The sequence below is a fragment of the Triturus cristatus genome, chromosome 1_2 (genome assembly GCF_964204655.1).
Source record: "Triturus cristatus chromosome 1_2, aTriCri1.1, whole genome shotgun sequence".
Taxonomy (NCBI): Eukaryota; Metazoa; Chordata; class Amphibia; order Caudata; family Salamandridae; genus Triturus; species Triturus cristatus.
This window is the reverse complement of record NC_140580.1, coordinates 843603928-843610205: the sequence shown is the minus strand read 5'-3', so window position 1 is coordinate 843610205 and position 6278 is coordinate 843603928. Positions and strand designations below refer to the sequence as shown.

General features: G+C 42.7%; 1 long non-coding RNA gene across 1 annotated transcript; it reads right to left on the bottom strand.

Moving 5' to 3' along the window:
* Window positions 1-1585: 1585 nt before the first annotated feature.
* On the bottom strand, window positions 1586-2912 carry LOC146868129 (uncharacterized). Its single transcript, XR_014966182.1, has 4 exons — window positions 2782-2912; window positions 2577-2679; window positions 2344-2468; window positions 1586-1816 (listed from the first exon to the last, which is right to left on the bottom strand). It is a non-coding gene; the product is annotated as an uncharacterized LOC146868129 (long non-coding RNA).
* Between the last annotated feature and the right edge of the window lie 3366 nt (window positions 2913-6278).

Below are 6278 nucleotides of genomic sequence, written 5' to 3'. Positions count from 1 at the left end.
AGAGGGCTGCTGTAGGAGGGGTGGAGGGGCGTATTCAGACAGCTGGCTGAGGGAGGGTGGGGGTCGGGCATGGCGAAGTAAAGATTATAGACCACAGTAGTTCCTCCAAGAAATGAAGAGGTGGGGGGGGGGGTGATCGGTGGGGTTTGGGAAATGATGAGGTGGGTTCAAAAGTAGAGCTGGTCGAGAGGAGCTGGAGGGAGGAGGACGCTGAAAGGAATGAGGGAGTTATTTTTGAAGGCGAGGGGTGACTGGAAGAAGAGAAGGATTGGGTTTAGACCAGTGCTCGCAAGGTTTTTGAGAAGGGGGGCTCGTGTGTGACAGGTGCAGGGGGAGGAGGGAAGAGGATGCTCTGAGGGCGCAGGAAGGGAGATGGGAAGAGAGCGAGAGAAAGGGGCGAGTTATATTATGTTGATTTGTATAGCGCACTAACCACCCCAGAGGGTATCCAGGCGCTTGGGTAGAGATAGAGCGTATGGAGGGCAGTTTGTCTGGGAGGAATGGACATGAAGGGTGGAATAATGCTGCTCTGAAGGGGGTCTCGGGAAGGGCACAGGAGGCCTGGGATAGGAACAAGGAATAGGGCAGAGCGCCGCTGAGGCTGCAGGGCAGATATGGAAAGGGCGGGCTGGTCTGAGAGGGATGCGGAGAGGGGAATGCAAGACCCGTCTGAATAAAAGAGGGAGGAAGGGGTTGAGTGAAAGAGACGAAGAGAAGAAAGGGGGGGAGGGATGTTTCTGCTACATGGACAAGCGGGAGCAAAGCAGTTGCGTCTGGGAAATGAAATGAAGCTGAAGGAAACTGGCCTAGACGAGAGGAGGCGATGTGAGTGTGATGCTGAGCCCTGGTGCAGGAGAGGGGATGCTAGAGAGGGGGGTTTGGACTTGGAGGTCCAGGATGAAGGGAGGGGAGGGACCTCGTCTGGGAGGTTTGTGATGGCGGGGGTAAACACTGTTCGAGAAGAGGAAGGCTGTACTTGAAGACATGAGAGAGGCATAGCTCTCCTGATAGTAGCCTTTCACTTTACCATGTCTAGCCGCTGTGCGTAATCGGATATTCTATATAAATATTTCATATTTCCACATGCTTACCCAGAATGCCGTGCGCACAGGATGCAAGAGCTCAAGGTCCCAAAGACAGAGATGTATGGATGTAGCACGGTGGATAAACACTATCGCAGCACATATCATTGTCATTGGCTTAGATGGGCTTTTTCTCCAGTGATGTTTTTTTTATTAACACTGTGTTTATTTTGGGTTTATTGTGCTAATGAAAGTAGATCGATTAAAACTACTGCAGTGAGAAGTCTTACAGCGAGGCCTCCCCCGAGACCCTCCCTTACAGTGAGAACACAGAGAGCAGCAGTGGAGGCATCGTCCATGCACACAGGCAAGAAAAAAGCCCAATTTTTTTTTGAACAAAATTATATAGGAAACAACTTATAAAAGAGCAAGATAATGTACAGACAATTGAACACTTCTTATGTGTACCCCCATCAATCAATTATGACTAATAAAAGACCTTTCTTTCAATAAATCTCTTTATTTGTTATTTTGTATATTCATTTTAACAGTAGAGGGTCATTTCATCTTCCTTATTTCTTTATAGCCCTTCTTTCTGAATGTTTAATATCGTCAACATTATATTATTTCATGTCCATTCAGACGAATGCATTTATATTCCACATTTTAGATACAAAAGAAAGGAAACAAAAAAAGGACAGAGGGTAATCATTAATTATGAATTATGGCTAATATTAGGTCTACGTGCGTTTCGGCGTTCAGCCTTCCTCAGGTGGCCATATTTTTGATAACTCCTATAATAAGAGAAACACAAACTGTAATTGCCTGTACATATCGGCTCAATTGAGTGTACATTTACAATTCTAAAAACGCTTTCTTTATATACATTTATCTACAAACATATATACATCCTAATCTTATATATATTCATGTACATATTATTTACAAAAAGTCAAACAATCAATCTTATCCATTTCCAATTTACACTGACAGGTCTACAAAATCCTGCATGGCCAAAGACTGAGACTATTCAAAACAATCCTAGAGAAGCCGTAATTTATATCTAGGTGACTATGGCCTGCACGATAAAGAGTTATATCCCATCTACTATTTATCCTATTAATCTTGTATTTTTGTAATCTGAATACGTAGATTTTGACTAAAGCTCTATAACATAATGTTCACTATGATGCAGAATCATTTTGTTTCTTGGAACCTAATTTTGGTTCTAACCAGGTAACTATCCACAGACAATGGGTTAATTCATTTTATATTCCCTTGCTCTGCATATATAATCGCATTAGCGTATTATCCTTGTTACCTTGGTTTTTATATGTATATCAGTTTACAGATTTCCGATGTGGATGGGTTTAAAAAGTCCTCCCTTCTTGTTTAAGGATATCTTGTTATTTCAGAGACCTGTGGGCCGTGCTAGTAGCTCCGATTCTGAAACACATAGAAACAGAAATGGCACAAATGTTTTACGGGTGGCGCCTTCTATATACTTCGGGCCTATAAAGAATATTCAAATAAATGTAACACTTGCTGACTTACTTCCAGATGCTCACGTAAGTCTAATGTTTGCTGGTTAATCGTTTCCGCCAAACTGAAGGCGTGTCAGTGAATGCTCACTTTCCGGGTTATGCTACCTCGCCATCTAGAAAAAACGTGCATTAACACTATTGTTTTGAATTAACGTCTCGTCATAGAGATATCACTCACTATTGCCATGGACTTGATGTTTTTATCGAATACTTACTGGAGAGTGTTAGCGTATTACGGGCGGACAGCAATTAGGTTATCCCACCAGAATCACAGCGTTTGGTTGAACCGCTCATTCTCTTACAGATGCAGTACCGCCATCTAAAAGTAAGCACGCATCATTATAACTACCTGTCACAACCGCAATGTTCAAAAGAGAGGTTTCCCTATATTCGCTTAGGAACATATTCAGGCCGCACTCACCAGGTCATCGTCATTTTCATTTCGTCTGGGTTCAGAAAGCCGCGTCGACGTAAAGCCAATGCCGTTAGTCGACGAGTTTAATATATGGCCTAAACCTTTCTGCTATTGGTCAAATGGTTATTTGGTTTGGCCAATAGCATGTCTTCAATAGTCAATGTCCATTTACAAGTTAAAGGCATATATACGCGTTACTGCAGCCACAGAAATCAGCAGCACCGCCAAAAAATATGTAGGGGTGGGGTCAATGCCCAACCGCACGCTGCAGACACATAAACGCGCCCCTATTTTGCATGTGATTGCAGTCACAAAAACGACAGAATCAAACAAATTATATGAACAAGGGGAACAATGGCCTACAATGCCTCAACACCCCGGAGGCATGTCCAATGCCCTGGGCTAGGATATAGAACCGTATACTCATTGTTGTTTCAATCATGCGTATTACGCGGCATCTATACTTTTTAACACTTGCCCAGAGTGCTGCCCCTATCATATTTAAAATCCCTGTATAGTTACTTGCATATTGACACAAATGTCCCATCATCACATAAGGTATGTAGCAACTTGTCATACCGATTCCTTTCAATTCAAAGCAAACCTCAAAACACACCAAGGACACGTCAAGTGTTGTAACGAATCGCTTGACTCCAAGGAATCTCGTTGTTTAAACCCCTTTTGTATGTGTCCAGAGAGAATATCCAATATACTTCCCTTCTCTTACGGATCTCCATTCCTTGGGGTCCACTGATGTTAACTTTCTCCAAGATTAACCATCGGATGTCCTCAATGGTATGATTAAAATCAATGAAGTGCTGTACCAGTGGTGCTTGTAATTTTTTCCTCCTGATGGCTGATCTATGTTCAGTTAGGCGGGTCGCCATAGATCTAGATGTTTCACCCACATAGGTCTTATTACAGGGACATAGAACTGCATAGATTACATTGGTAGTTTTACAATTCGTTAGACCTTGTAATTCTATTGTAACTCCGTTAATGGAGTATTGTTTTACCTCTAATGCAGAGTTGCAAGCAATGCATGACATGCATTTGTAGTTTCCTTTGATGACCGGCAGCCCTCCAATCGTAGTTTGTATGGAGGTAGATGTGCGCTTTGGCATCCGGGACCTTGTTATTAGATCTTTAAGGTTTTTATTTTTCCGATATGCAAACATGGGTTTTGGTAGGGGATTTAATTAGTTTCTTGTTGCATTGAGAATGTGCCAGTTCGAATTGACAATCTGCCGTACAGACTCATTCATAGTCGAGTGCCTCATTACCATTACCAAACGGTTTTGTTCTTTGGGTGTCTTCTTATTTAACAAACATTGGCGATCATAATAGCGTGCTCGTTTAAAGGAGTCGCGTATCAATGTTTTAGGATGGCCTCTAGCTATAAATTTAGCCTTCATGATCTCTGACTGTTTATCAAAATCCACAAGATTGGTACAATTCCTCCGAAGACGGAGGAATTGTCCAAAGGGGATAGTTGTTTTTTGTGTTCTAGGATGGTAACTAGAAAAATGCAAGAGTGTGTTCCTTGCCGTTGGTTTGGTGAACAGATCCACCCATAATTGCTGCCCATTAGATTTAATAGTCACGTCAAGAAATTCGACATTATTTTTATTACTGACAGCTACAAAGCGGATATTCGTGTCACAAAGGTTTAACCAAGAGACAAATTCCGCTAAATCATCTTCTGCCCCATTCCAAATGTAAAAGACATCGTCTATGAATCTAGACCAACTAGTGATAGATTCGCTGAATGGTGCCACATCGTTGTAGATAAATTTATGTTCGTAATGCGCCATGAAGATGTTTGCTACCGTTGGGGCACATGAAGCCCCCATGCTTACTCCCTGGGTTTGCTGATATAAGGACCCATTAAATTCACAGGTGTTTTCTTGGAGTATGATTTCAAGACATCCCAGTATGAATTCAGCCGGGCAATTAATTTCATAGGTCTCAATGAACCATCTCACTGCTTCAAGTGCTGCTGCTTGCGGGATATTGCTATAGAGGGCCTCTATGTCCATCGTGACCAAGAGTTGTGCCGCCTGATTAAAATTGATTTGTTCAATTTTATTGATGATATCAGACGTATCCCTAATATAGGATTTTATTTTGGGGACATGAGGGCGTAATATAGCATCAACATATTTGGATAGTGCCTCTGTGGCTGATCCAATGGTGGTTACAATGGGCCTATACGGAGGGTTTATGACACTTTTATGGATCTTAGGGATCCCATATATCGAGGCCATCTTTGGTTTGGCCACATTCAGAAAAATCCATTCTTGTTCACAAATATCCCCATTGTCCAGGGCATTTTTGGTCAAATCCTCTATCAATTTAGATACCCTTTTGGTGGGATCAATACTGATGGGGGCATAGTGGTTTCGGTTGGATAACATGGTTGTCATATTAATGACATATTGGTCTGTATCCATCACCACTATGCCCCCACCCTTATCACAGCCCTTAATCGTAATATCCTTGTTGTTTTTCAAGATGTCTAACGCTTGATGTTCCTCCCGAGGTATATTATATTTGGGCGCTGTGATAAATTTGGTGGCTGCTGTGATTTTATTGAACACCACATGTTCAAAAACAGCAACCCCAGGCCCCACCGGTTCAAGTGTTGGAACAAATGTGGATGAAGGTGCTAGCCCAGATCTATTGGGTGTAGACGACACTTGACTAGGTCGTTCCTCAAAAAAAGCCCGTAGTCTGATCTTTCGAAAGAAGGAGATTAAATCCTGGAATAGTTCAAATTTATTTGTTTTTGTATGGGGGATGAAAGATAGCCCTTTGGTTAACATAGATTCTGTCTGACTATCAATGTTAATGGTACTTAAATTAAAAATAGGAATTTGGTTCACTCGCGCCAATAGTGAGCATGTCTCGTCGTCAGTACTTGGGGGTCGTCCTGATGGAAATTTTGTGCCTGCGGGTAATTGTATGTCTGTTGGTAGTTGCCCCGTTGTCGCCGCTGGTATCTGGGTCGCCATCTGGTTCTCCGCGCCCCTCGCCGGGCTAAACAAACCAGATCTATCTAGAGAGGGGGGTTTGGACTTGGAGGTCAAGGATGAAGGGAGGGGAGGGACCTCGTCTGGGAGGTATGTGATGGCGGGGGTAAACACTGTTCGAGAAGAGGAAGGCTGTTCTGGAAGACATGAGAGAGGCATAGCTCTCCTGATAGTAGCCCTTCACTTTACCATGTCTAGCCGCTGTGCGTAATTGGATATTCTATATAAATATTTCATATTTCCACATGCTTACCCAGAATGCCGT